The following is a 14,599-nucleotide window of genomic DNA, read 5'->3' as shown; positions in this document are numbered from 1 at the left end:
GTAGAAATCTATGCTGACTTGCCACAGGTCCAAAGAAAGGTAATTCCCCCACTTTCAGCTTGCCAAGTAGCTTTTCAGTCTTCATTACCTATCCCGTGATATGCCTCTTCCTCAGATAATGGAGAATAGGACTATCTACTACCTTCTGGGGACATCCTAAGCTTTGACCACAAAGCATGGGTCAGTCCTTTGGCTGTAAGAATACAATTAAATGGTATCCCAGAAAATAACTGTCCAATTTTAAAGGATCCTGATATATTTGGCCTTATATAACATGAGATGTGTAAGCCATATGGTATCATAACTGGGTCTGGATTCAGTTGAGAATAAGCTTAGTCTAATCTTCTTCCTTTTTACAGTTTCTCCTGGAACACAAAATGAAAAATCATATAGGCGTGACAATCCCTTTTTCTGTATGTTCTCATTCCTGTTCTACATTATTTCTAATTGTTAGATTTTATATAATATGTTTCAGTAGTAGGTAGGACAAGTTCCTTCTTTCTCAATATCTCTTTAAACTGTGGGATCATATATGTATTTGAGATGAACTTTAGAATGTTATTTTATTTACAAAATCCATTATTATTTGTATTTTATGGAATTTATACATTTATTATAAACCTGTAATTTACTCTTTCTGTCCTTCACATTTTTTCTCACCTGATGGATCTGTCTTCTATTTCTTGACAATTGAATTGTCCATGCTGGGAATTGTTTTCTATACCTCAAATTATAGTCTGAGACTGAGGATTGCTCTATTAAAAAGGTCTTAGGGTAAATGATCAGTGCTGCTGCCCAACATTTGATGGACTCCTGACTCCTCTGTTTTCCCAGAGTCAGAGGGGTCAGATACATGCAGGCACTTACTCTCCAATGGTTATTTGTTTCCTTTTTCCTCAGATGACTGGATAAGGACCATTTTTTGGCCTGGGGTGACCTTGGCTTCTACTTCCCAGCATACATAGAGCAAAGGCATATTAGGTTGACTTTATGTTGTAATTCCAATATGAAACTCTGCCTAAGATAGATTTGAGTTTTTCCTTTGAAGCCAAGACATATATCATGTAATTTTTGTTCGATCCACTCCATCTCATCTCATATCAGTTGGTTGCTATGACTTCTTCTGCTGAAGAAGCCAGGGAAGGCAGTGTGAAGATTTGAGATCCAAACCCTAGAATGTCATAGTTTCAGACTTAGGAAAATCATTTTCCCTAAACACTGGAGAGTAGAGTTCCTACTTACTTTAATTCATGCTCATGCTCATCTTTCATGCATTTTCTATCACTAAGGTAGCTATTATGATGGACTGAAATTCTATTCTATATAAAAATAATACTAGTTATGCAATATACGTGGATGAAATAAATAACTCGTTTTTTGTTTACTTTCCAAATGTCAGGCTTTTTTTTTTTTTTTTGTATTAACATTTAAATACCTCTTTTGGATTTGTTGTTACCTAATATTGGCAGTAATTCAAACACCCAATCCACCTCGGCAACCACAGGCTAGGCCAGTGCTTGATATTATAGAAACTACATATGAAATCTCTTCTAGTGCAAAGGCTTATTAACATTTAAAAAGAACTAGATCCATTTATACTTTGACTATAGCGTCAACGCCTGCTGAGCAGAACTCACTGTCTGTCATTCCCAACCTTTTCCCCTCTTTTGCATTTACTGAAATCCTTAAATATCAGCAGCACACTAAAATTTCTCACATAAGTGCACCAAATGAAATCCAATCTTTAGCTCTAGCCCTCCCAACCCATTTCCCTAGTGTTCATATAATATTGAGGGGCTCATTTTCAGTAAATTGTCAAAAGGAGAGGTGACAGTCCATTTAGCAGTCAGCTAGTTGCTAATTAGTACCCAACTAAAATGCATCAAAATTTGAGCACTCCCAATTGAACACTTTGAGAGAGAAGCATTCTACAAATTTAACTCTGCTGTAGGTTGAGCCCTGATTGGGTTCTTTCACAGCAAGATGAGCCATGTTCCCGTGCTTTCCAACATTGATTCTTAGCCCAGAGCTAAAAAAGCCTATCTAAGCATCTGGGTGTTTTTTCTTTTTCTTTTTTTTTTGTCTTTGATTGCCTGTGACATGGGGTACCAACTTAGGAGACTGTAGGCAGTGGGTTGTCACATTCTAACACAAGAATTTAAAAAGGACTGTTTTGGGCTTTTAGAATCCCTTGTTTTTTTTTTTTTTTTTAAACCCACATGTTGGGAGGTAGAAGAAGGTACAAACATCAGAGAGAGACAGTTACTCTAAGAAGTGGATTATGGAAGTGGCAATTTATCATCAAAAGAAGCTGAACTTGATTTGTTTTTTCCAAAGATGATTATGCTCCCATTCATTTTTTTTGGTGCATTCGCCCTGGGAACTGGACCAACCACTGGAACTAGGAACAACCCTATTTCTGCAGAAGTATAAAAAGCTTGACTGGACCCAGGAGCCATTTTATTTTTAAGGCATGAATTAGCACTTTTTCCAGAGTTCAATTTAAACAACAACAACAACAACAACAAAAATAAATAAATAAAAGAAAGAAAGAAAGAAAAACGGTACCATTTTTAAGCACTTACTATTAAATACTTTTTCAACTGAGCTATAAATAATAACAACCTTAAGATAGAGGTGGTGGTATGCCTGGGAGCCTGGAAATGCATCATGTACTCCGTCTCTGAATCCCATGCTCTTCCCGCCACTGCACACTGAACGTCCCAGTTCTTAGTTTGAAGAAACCAAAAGTACCAATAGTGTCTTGGAAGAAAATAGTGTTGTCCTCATTTTTTAAAAAAGAAGAGAGAAATAGGTCAAAGTGAATCTTCTAAAACCACAAAACTATAACCACTCAAAGGTTTTTGAGAGAGGTATGGAAAAGCTACAGAGCTAGCTTTAATGAGCCTAAAGTGACTGTGCAAATCTCATTTGCCAGAAATATTGTATCTGATCTGAAAAAAAGTGTATCACTGTCCTGTAGCTATAGTTCTTTCATGCCACAGCTGCTGTGGCGACATGGCGAGTGAGGCTGAGAAGGCTGAGAAGGCAGGGCTTTTTTCAAGAGTTAACAAAATCAATGTATATCTTAGAAGAGTTGGATCGAGTTTCCTTGGTGTCTCAGGGTTGCTAGAATAGGCACCTGGGGAAGGAAAATACAGATAATACAAGAGGCAAAGTCTTTGGAGCCTGAGAAAAGAAGCAAACTTCATACTTTGGTCAGTTGCCTACTTCCTAATTTTGCCTCTAGGTAGCTTTGGAAAGGAGGAGAAAAGAAAAAAAGGATCTCAGAAACAGTTGGATTTAAATATATGAGCACACAAGCTCCCCTTCCTTGACCCTACTCTTTTCCCTCAGAGAAGTTTTCTCTATATCTGAGAGTTGGGAGACCTGGATTCTACAACTCTCTGTGAAATTGAATCATTCTTTTACTTCTCTGTGGTTCTGCTTTTCACTTATTTAATAAATGACTTCAACTCTATTCTCTATTAGTTATAAACTGTGGATTCTGTGATTCTGATTTCCTGTTAGAATGTTCTACTCCACAGAAGACAAGGTAGGCTTCTACCACAGTATATGGAACCTAGTTGGTACTCAAGGAAAAACAAACCATTGAATGAATGAATGAATGAATGAATGAATGAAACTTTTTTTTCTGGGATTGAGTCATCTTTTGTGAATTTCCTATTTGCAGGTCAAACACAATGCTTTAGAAATACAGATGAAGGACAGTTGTTGGTTGAATGATTCCTGATTCCAAGCTACTTGTTTTTAGTTTTCAGAAATGTCTATGGATAGTGATAGCTACTGGATTTATCCTTGTACCTGACCTTGACCATGTAGGCCCCTATTCTATCATGTTATAAATTCCACACAAATTTCCATGCAGCTAGTTCAACCTGGGAACCATGAAGGTGAAATGGGCTGCCAAGAAGAGTGACAAAGACAGGATGACAGAGTGAAGAGAGCTCAAGCTCAATGCCACCAGCTTTGGTGGCAGAGCTGTATAGAGTATATAATCTGGCTGCATTTGCATTATTCATCCTAATTTTTCATTGTTTTCACCTGTCTGCTTTACTCTAGGGTTTCAAATTGACTGTGTTGAGAGGCTGAATCCATTGCACTGGTTCTCTTTTCCTATTGCTGAATTTGGGCTTTTAACACTGTTAAAATTCTTTCCAGAAGTCTCAGGGAATACCTTATGTACTTCTGAACAATTCCATCAGTTAATATATGACATCTGTTGTGGATTTCCCTCTCTCTTGTAGACCTGTTTCTATTGGGTATCACCTTGTCTGATGACAATATCTGCTACTTCCTGTCCTAGTTTGCAAAAGCTGCCATAACAAAGGACCACAAACTAAGTAGCTTAAACAACAGATATTTATTACCTGATTATTTTGGAGGCTAGATGTCTGAGGTTAAGGTCTTGGCTGGGGCATGCTCTGAAGGCACTAGGGTGCCTTTGGCTTAGGTCATGATTCCAGGGTCCTGGGATTGAGTTCCCGCATCAGGCTCCCCACAGGAAGCCTGCTTCTCCTTCTGCTTATGTCTATGCTTCTCTCTCTCTGTGCCTCTCATAAATCAATCAATCAATCAATCAATCAATCAATCCATCTTTAGGAAAAAAAGAAAATGCAAAGGCTAAGGATAATCAAGACACTTCTGAAGCAGAATAAAGTGGAGGAGGACTTGCACTTCCACATATTAACAGTTGATTGAAAGGTATAGCAACTAAAGTGGTGTGTTTTTTTTGGCATGGGATAGATAAATAGGCCACTGAACAGAGTAAAAAAAAAAAAATACCCTACACATCTGTGGACCCTGCTTCATTTGCAACAAGGTGAAGAAAACTGGGGGAAAATGGCCTTAATTTATGGTCTAGGCCAATTGGATATTCACATTGAAAAAATTAAACCTGATCCTTATTTCACACTCTACAGAAGAATAATTTCAGGCAGAGTGTAGACTTCAATGGCAAAACAATCAAGCTTTTAGAAGATAGTATAGGAAAACACCTTCATTGCCTCAGGGATACAATAATAGTTTTTAAACAGAATAACTATATGGGAAAGATTGATAAATTTGACTACTTCAGGTCTTTTGAAGAAACCACTAAGAGAGTTAAAAGACAAGTTAAAGAGGGTGAGAACACATTTGTAATTATATTTATGATGCAGGATCATATAAATTAAGGAATTATAAAAATGGGCAAGAGACCCAAACTGGCATTTCAGAAATTGGACATCCTAATACCTGGCACACATCTTAAAAGATGTTAACCTCATTAGTAATCAGGAAGATGAAAACATGACACAGTACATCTACTTGCATGGCTAAAATGAAAAAGACTTACAATACCAAGTTTATAAAGAATGTAAAGCACCAGGAACTGTCTAGCACTGTTGCTGTGAATTGGTACATCATTTGGAGAATAGCTTTTCCCTATTCCCTTAGGTTGAAGATGTAACTTACAATGACTCTTGATTTTACCACTAGACATATAACTGGCAGAAATTCATCCCCATGTGCCTCAAAAAACACGCATAGGAATGGTCATAGCAGTTCTCATAGTTCTAATGCTAGTTCTAATCCAAAGCCCATTAACAATAGAATGGATAAATTGTGATACAGTCCTAGAATGTAATAGGATAGCAGTGAAACAAACAGCTGTAGTCACAGACAAAAACGTGACTGTTGTAAACATAGCTTTGTATTGAATGGAAGAAGCCAGATAGAAAAGGATCTGCGCTGCATTATTCCATTTATATATATTTCAGAAACAAGCACCATAAACGATAACGTTTAGAAAGGCATGCTTATACAGGAAACCTACAAAGTAGAAATGGGATTGCCAAAAGTGGGACCAAACTTTAGGGGAGGGACAGGTGTTCAGAGGCAAGGAGTATGCAGTGGCCTTCTGAGGTCTTGGCAATCTTTAATTTTATGGCTCGTTGCAGAGTTTAGAGAAATTTTGTTTCTATACCTTTCTTTAATAATACAGAATTTCACAGTAAAAATTTCTCCTTTCTTTCCTATTTGAAAGATATGTATGTAAAATTCCAGGTCCCCAGTAGGTGCTGCATATACAGTAGCTACTTAATAAGCCTTCCACCCCCCCTCCTTTTCTTCCCTCTGATGAGCTCTGCACACCCAATCTTAAAAAGCAATGAATAATCTTGGTGAGCACGCACAACGCAGACACCATTCCCAGAAGAAGTTGCCCGGAGCATCAGTAAATTGCAAAGGCTAAAGATGTTCATGGCTGCCTCGTCTGATTGCCTTTTACACCAGCACCAGAGTGGTCACACCCGTGACTGTGCCTTTCCAGAGCCACAGAGCACCCTCATGCTTCATAATTACTGAAACACATGTGCTAAGTCACTTTTTGCTAAGCCACGATGAGAATTCTCAGTGTTCAATCGTCCTCAAAATTTCTCATCTCTTCCCTGGGGTGAGGTGCTTTGGTTTAGCAGCTGCACATGGGGATTGCATTTAAATCATTTAAGGTCTGGAGTTCAATATCCCCTAAAAGCAGCCTCCTCCATTCTCTCAGCGTTCATCTTTAGGCACACCTGGATTTTTTATTTTTATTTTTATTTATTTTTTATTTTTTTTACTTCAAAGTGAGGGATATCCTCCCAAGGGGTAGAGGGCTTTGGAAATGTGTTAACTCTTTGAGTGCACAGGTGTACTGCGTGATGCCTTCTGCTTTGCTTCTTCTCGGTTAGTCATTCCTTGGCAGGGGCTCTTTGAGGTCATTAGGCATCCAGTTCACATTTTAGTGGCCAAAGTGGTGACACACGAAGTCCCACATGTGGATAGCTAAAGGCCAAAAGGAGTCGTGGAGGAGATTCCAAGAAAAGTCAGGGCCTATTTTACTTTTAGATAATGTAGGCTTTCTGACATAACATACAGGCCTTCCTCCTGAATTCCACCGATTACTAAATTGTTGGTACAGGTGGCCAAGCTTCTCATGAAACAACCAGAGTTATTCCTCAGGATCGAAGCTTCCTCAGAATCTCATCACACTGGCAAACTTACGCTGTGCCCTAGATGAGGGCCCTCGGAGCCTTTTGTGAAAGTTTTTCGCTGCGAGGTGAGAGAAAGCAGCCGTTACGGGTCTTTGTGGCTCAAGCAGAAGGGAAATGTTGTGGATGCCACAAACAAGTGTCACTATTTAATGATCACACTACAGCCTGTTACTGTTAATTTTTTACTTCCCATGGTCCCAGCTGTGCTGACAGTACAGGAGGGGAGTGTCAGCTCAGCATTAAATCGGGAATTTGGGACAATGGAAGGGGTCTTGGAGCAACAGAGACCATCAGACTGAGTCCGATTTAGACTTTTATGTTAACAAGACTTCATTGTCAGAAAATACTGTATAGAGGGGAAAGGGCAAGCTCCAGGCCTTATTTTTCCATGATTTTAGGGAATGGCGTTTCAATGTACTGTATTTTGACAGGTATTTGTTAAGCATCTATTGTGGGCCAGGTATCACCACTGCTTCATAAGGACTTCTGGAATGGGTGGATGAGTCTGAGGCACAGCCCTGCCTCACTAATCACTGCGCATGGAGCACGTAGGGCATGGGGGACGGTGCAGTGCTAGGCACCACAGGCCCTTGGCGGTTTGGACGGAGATTGTTGGAAAGCAGAGAGGAGCCTGGACTCTTTCCCACAGTGGATCCACAGGCCTTGCTCCTGGTTTAGACAGACAGCTCATTCATCTCAGGATATTGAGGATAATTTGCCAGTCACTGAAACCCCCCTGCCTTTTTTTGTTTGTTTGTTTGTTTTCCACAGAGCCATCTGCAACTGGTGAAAAATGACCCGCTGAAACAGGTGAACATTTCCCGCCGCTTTTCCTCTGTCTCCACACAGCTGTGACAGACGGTGTCCCAGCAGGCGCTATGCAGCTCATCTGCCAAGGGGGAGTGCAGTCATGATGGTCCTGACTTCGGTCTGGGGCTCAGCTTCTGTTTGTTCTAACCACCTCTCACCCCCCTCAGTATCTGCACCCAGTTGGAACTTGGCAACAGAAGTTATTGACTGAAGGACTGGAGGATCTTTGACTTGCTAATGGTAAAAATCTAAATGGGGCTTGAAGGATTGTCTTTCTAAGTCCATCTTGTAGGTGGAGGGAATCTAAGGACAAGAAATACTTTTTTAAAGATTTTATTTATTTATTCATGAGAGACACAGAGAGAGAGAGGCAGAGACACAGGCAGAGGGAGAAGCAGGCTCCATGCTGGGACCCCAATGTGGGACTCGATCCCAGGAGTCCAGGATCACACCCTGGGCCAAAGGCAGACGCTCAACCACTGAACCATCCAGGTGTCCCCTGGCTTGTCAATTTCTTCAACAAAATCTCATTGGTTATTACTGAGATTAAATTAAATCTGTGGATCCAGTTTGTGGAGCACTGCCATCTTGCTCTTAAGTGCTTTCTGGATCAGGATGATGATATATCTCAGTTTATTTAGGTCTTCTTTCATTTTCATTGGCAAAGTTTTGTAGTTTTCAGCATTCAGTTCTTGCACGGATTTAGTTCAATTTGTTTCTAAGTATTTTTATGCTGTGGAAACACAGTGAATTCCTTAATGTTTAATTTCCGATTACTCATTTCTAGTATATAAAAGTTAAGTTGATTTTGGCATATTAACCTATGTCCTAAGACTTAATTCACTTGTTAGTTCTAGTAGATTTTTTTTTTTTTTGTAGATTCCTTAGGGTTTTCTATGAACACAACTGCGTCTTCTATACATACAGTTCATTTTATTCCTTCCAATATTTGTGTTTTCAGTACTTTTTCTTGGCTTCTTGAAGTGACTAGGTTTTCTATTCTAATACTGAAGAGAAGTAGGAGAACAGATATGCTTGCTTCATCCCTAATCTTGGCTAAAATTAATTGAACCTTTCATAATTGAGTATGAGGTTAGCTACAGGTTTTCATAGATGTCTTAAAGTTTTGAAACTTACCCCTCATTTCTAGTTTTGAAGTTTTTATCATAACTCATGTCAAATGTATTTTCTGCATCTATTGAAAAGATCATATGGTTTTTCTGTTTTATTTTATTAAAGATTTTATTTTTATTAATTTGAGAGAGAGAAAGAGCAAGCATGGAGAGAAAAGGAGAAGCAGATTCTCCTCTGAACAGAGAGCCCAATGTGGAACTCGATCCCAGGACCTGAGATCATGACCCGAGCTGGAGGCAGATGCTCAACCAACTGAGGCATCCAGGCACCTTGGCTTTTCTCTTTTATGATATTTATATGCTGAATTACATTGATTTTCAGATGTTAAACCAATCTACCATTCCAAGGATAGATACTACTTGACAATGTTGGGTTGTATTTGCTAAATTTTGTTAGGATTTTTGCACTCATGCTCGTAGAAGATTTTGGTTTATGGTTCTCTATTCTTGTGATGTTTTTGTCTGGTCTAGGTATCTTTAGCAGTAATTTTGGACATATAAAAAGATTTGGAAATATTGCCTTTCCCACTATTTCTGCATAGAATTGGTATTAGTTTTTCTTAAAAGTGTGATAGAATTCACCAATGGAGCCATTTGGACCTGGAGTTTTCTTTGTGGAAAGGTTTTTAAATTACAAGTTCAATTCTTTAATTGATATAGGGTATTCAAGTTTTCTATTTCTTCTTGGTTAAATTTGTGCTTTCTGTATTATAAGAAATTTATTCATTTCATTTAGGTTATTAAGTGTGTTACCGTATTAAGTTCATAAAATTTCACTATTATCCTTTCAATGAAAAATATTACTTTTTCAAATTGTAGGCTTTGTCAATAATGTAGGCTCTGTAGTGATATATCCTCTTTCAATGTGTATCTGTCTTTTTTTCTTGATTAGTGCAGGTAGGTACTTATTCATTTTACATGTGTTTGAGGTAACTAGTTTTGGGCTCTATAAACTTTTGTGTATTATTTTCTTGTTTTCCATTTCATTGATTTATTTCTTTATCTTTAATATTTTCTCCCTTTAATTTAGGTTCATTTTTCTCTGTCTACTTTTTTCAGATGAAAACTTAGATAATTTTTAGATCTTTAGTTCTAACATAGGCATACAGGTGTAAATGTCCCTCTAAACACTGCTTTGTTATATCTCATAAATTTTGATATATTGTACTCTTATATTTCTCTGCAATTTTTGAAATAGTTCTGGGTATTACTATATATCAGCTTCATATTTCACTTGCAAATGGTACTGTGTCACTTTCTATAAAATATTTAACATTTTTCAACTTTATAGATATATATTCTTTTCCTCATGCTTTTTTTGTTCTCATTTTTATTTATTTTTAAATTTAAATTCAATTAGCTAACATATGGTACATTATTAGTTTCAGATATAAATGTAGAATAGAGTTCAGTAATTTATCATCCCTCATGTTTTAGGATACTCTTTCATGGGAGGAAGAATTATTGCCCCTAAACATGACCATTCCTTACTCCCCATCCCTGTGCATATGTCATCTTCTATGACAAAAGATATTTTACAGATACATTTGAGGAGAGGACCTTATCTTTGATTATACTAGGAGGCTAAAAAAGGAGAGCCTGTCTCATCTGGGTCATAGAAATGAGATGGAAGAAGGAGGAGAAAAGATTTTAAAAGTGACTTAACCAGCCATTTCTTGGAAGATGGAGAAAGAAAGAGTTCATGAGACAAAAGAATGAAGGTGACCTCTAGAAGCTAGGAACAAGAATTAGCTGATAGCCAACAAGGAAACAGGGCCTCATTTTGAAAATGCAAGGAACAGAATTCTGCTAACACCTAAACAGGCAAGGAGAAATAAACTCCTTTAAAGCCTCCATAAAGGAACATATTCTGACACCCTGCTTTTACCCTTATTCGATTTCTGACCTAGAACTATAAAATGATATAGTTTTATTTTTAACCCACTAGAAATTGGTAATTTGTTACCAAAACAAATTAACTTCTTTTAGCGGTTATTTTAAGCACATTTATGTCAACATCAAATTCTATTAATTTTTTTTGTAAATATGTCTTTATTTTTCTCTCATTTTTGAACAATATTTTCTCTGATTGGAGAATTCTTGATTGACAAATTGTTTCAGCTCTTTAAAGATCTTATTCCAATTTCTTTTGGTCTCTGTGGTTTTCATGAGAAGTTAGCTGTTAATTAGATTGATGTTTCCCTTTATGTAATATAATTTTCTCTTGCTGATAATAAGATTTGTCCCTTGTCTTTGGTTTTCAACATTTGACAATAGGCTCTGACATGGTCTTCTCCATTTTTATTCTGCTTGATGATCTTTATATATTTTGTATGAGATATATTTTATCTTTTTCAAATATTACTTTTTCAAATATTTTTGTCTATTCTGAGATTCCAGATAAACATAAGTTTGGCAATTTGATATTATCTAGGAAGTTCCTGAGGGTAATTCCTATTCCTAATTTATTCCTAAATAAATTCCTATTTATTCTCTCTTGTTCACTTACTCTTTCTTATGTTGTATTTATTTGGTTGTGAAGTCCATCCAGTAATTTTTTAAAATCTCACACATTGTATTTTTTAATTCTCAACTTTTCATTTGACTCTTCTTTATGTTTTCTATTTCTTTATTGGGAATTACATTTTTTTCATTTATTGTAAGCTTATTTTGTTTGGTTTTATTTTGGATAATAATACATGATAGTAATCTGTCATGTTAATAATTATTTCATATTAATAATTTATTGTTCCATAATTTCAGCATCTTGTTAATTTAGGAATCATACAGTCTCTGGAGAATGTTCTATGTTTTCTTGACTCTTCAAATGTCACATAATTTTGGATCATAGCCTAGACAATATGAATGTCAGGTTGTGGATATTCTGGGTTCCATTATTTTTTCTCCAGCCAGGATTGTTTCTTTTGTTTTATTGGGCATTAAAATGGATGCAGATGTGAAATGAAAACCCTGCTTCTTAAGTGGTTGCTCTGATCTCACTTCAGATATTTAACTCTTGACTCAGTTACATTACATCTGGACTTTTTTTTTTTTTTTTCCCCATCTGGACTTTTCCTAGTCCCGACCTCGGTCAGAGATGTGGAGAGATAAAAATGGGTAATCCTTTCTGTCTTTTCTTTTAGGATTTCACTATTGTTTTCAACACCCATATTTTACCTGGCTTCAGTTGTCTAGTTACTCAGGCAAGTAGGCTCTATTTTTTTAAGTCAGCATCCTACTATACCAAATGCACTTCCCTAGACTGAAAACCATAAAGTTGGGAGCTTTTATGCACATCTTCTCTCCTCTTCCTCTGAGTGTGTACTGTCAAAATCTGTCCACCTTTATTCAACTTCTAGTTCCTTCATACAGTTGCTTTTTATATTATGTCCAAGTTTTTTGGTTGTTTCTTCAGGAAAATACTTTGGTAGTTTATTATATCATCATTTCTGAAAGCTGAAGTTAATAATAACTTTTTTAAAAAGACTTGATTTATTTGTTTGACACACACACACACACACAGAGAGAGAGAGAGAGAGAGCACAAGCAGTGGAGTAGCAGGCTGAGAGAGAGGGAGAAGCAGACTACCTGCTGAGCAGAAAGCCTGATGCAGGGCTCAATCCCAGGACCCGGGATCATGACTTGAGCCAAAGGCAGATACTTAACCAACCGAGCCACCCAGGCACCCCTAGTCAGAGCATTTTGACCAACTCATTCATATTTCATATGGGAGATTTTTAGTAATTTCAAAGATTAACATAATTTATAGCTAACTCATTCATTACATGTTTTTATGCCTCTAATAAGTTCCAGCTATGTTGAAGGAGTTGTTTTCAATTGTGAACATTTGACCCTGCTCCCTTCTCTAATGGAATTTCAAAACTAGTGGAGAAGACAGATATTAAAAGCAATGAAAATCTTTTTTTTTTATATTTTTTTTATTGGTGTTCAATTTACTAACATACAGAATAACACCCAGTGCCCGTCACCCATTCACTCCCACCCCCCGCCCTCCTCCCCTTCTACCACCCCTAGTTCATTTCCCAGAGTTAGCAGTCTTTACGTTCTGTCTCCCTTTCTGATATTTCCCACACATTTCTTCTCCCTTCCCTTATTTTCCCTTTCACTATTATTTATATTCCCCAAATGAATGAGAACATACAAGATACATCCACGAAGGCAAAAGAAACAAAAGCAAAAATGAACTATTGGGACTTCATCAAGATAAGAAGCTTTTGCACAGCAAAGGATACAGTCAACAAAACTCAAAGACAACCTACAGAATGGGAGAAGATATTTGCAAATGACATATCAGATAAAGGGCTAGTTTCCAAGATCTATAAAGAACTTATTAAACTCAACACCAAAGAAACATACAATCCAATCATGAAATGGGCAAAAGACATGAACAGAAATCTCACAGAGGAAGACATAGACATGGCCAACATGCATATGAGAAAAGCAATGAAAATCTAATGCAAAATCTAATCTAATGTGGTGAAAATCTAATGTGAATGTTGTCGTAAGTGGAGTTACAGGGTGCTGTGGAAGTAAATAGCGAAATTCTCTAACTCTCATAACTCTAGAGTTGGTCAGTGAGACTTTCCTGAGAAAATGAGATTTAAGATGAACAAAGGGTAGGAATTGAAGTCAGATAAATAGAAATTAATTTGCATGTTAGAAAGTATTCTGGGGAGTGTTTGGAGAACTATTTTAATGAATGATGGGATATAAGGCAAAAGTAGAAAGAAGAAAAATAGGGAGAAGGTACAACAATCTGGGTGATGATATCTTAGAAGAGGTGGTGATTGTGGGATGGGAGAGACTTAGAAAATATTTGAAACGTATTTAGGAGATAGAATTAAATAAGATCTCATGATTAGTTTAATAAAGAAAGTCAGAGAAAGAGAGAGAGAAAGAGAGAGCCATCAAAGATAACTCCTAGATCTGGTTTGAACCTCTGAATGGATGATGGTACTTTTAATTGAGATAGGGCATGCTGAAAGAAGAATATAATAAGAAATAAAATAATATTTTAAATTCACTTTGTGACTTTGGAAATTAAGGTACTTATATCAAAAGTGAAATATTCAACATATATTTGGGTATGCATAAGGGGATTCTTAACTGAAAGGATCACTCTTTTAAAAAAATTCCAGTATGGCTAACATGCAGTGTTATATTAGTCTCAGGTGTACATTCAATAATTCCACATATTACTCAGTGTTCATTGTGATAATTATACTCTCTGGCAATCGTCAGTTGAGTTACCTAAGTTCTTATATATTTTAGGTACTAACCCTTTATCAAATAGGTCATTTTCAAACATCTTCTCCCATTCAGTAGGATGTCTTTTAGTTTTGTTTATTATGTCCTTTGCTGTACAGAAACTTTTATTTTGATGTCATCCCAATAATTTGTTTTTGCTTTCATTTTCCTTGTTTCAGGAGACATATTTAGAAAAATGGGATCCCTGGGTGGCGCAGCGGTTTGGCGCCTGCCTTTGGCCCAGGGCGTGATCCTGGAGACCCGGGATCGAATCCCACGTCGGGCTCCCAGCATGGAGCCTGCTTCTCCCTCTGCCTGTGTCTCTGCCTCTCTCTCTCTCTCTCTGTGTGACTA

The 14,599-nt window shown here is 37.1% G+C and overlaps 1 long non-coding RNA gene across 9 annotated transcripts in view; it reads left to right on the top strand.

The window, feature by feature from the left end:
• LOC144287966 (uncharacterized) overlaps positions 1–14,599 on the top strand; it is an 846,727-nt gene that overhangs the window by 118,193 nt on the left and 713,935 nt on the right. For all 9 annotated transcript variants that reach the window (XR_013355881.1, XR_013355880.1, XR_013355876.1 and 6 more), the window contains one exon: positions 7,806–8,084. This is a non-coding gene — a long non-coding RNA (uncharacterized LOC144287966). The remainder of the gene's footprint in view (positions 1–7,805; positions 8,085–14,599) is intronic.

The sequence above is a fragment of the Canis aureus genome, chromosome 17 (assembly GCF_053574225.1).
Source record: "Canis aureus isolate CA01 chromosome 17, VMU_Caureus_v.1.0, whole genome shotgun sequence".
Taxonomy (NCBI): domain Eukaryota; kingdom Metazoa; phylum Chordata; class Mammalia; order Carnivora; family Canidae; genus Canis; species Canis aureus.
The sequence above is the reverse complement of the archived record's forward strand: the minus strand, read 5'-3'. Positions and strand labels throughout refer to the sequence as shown.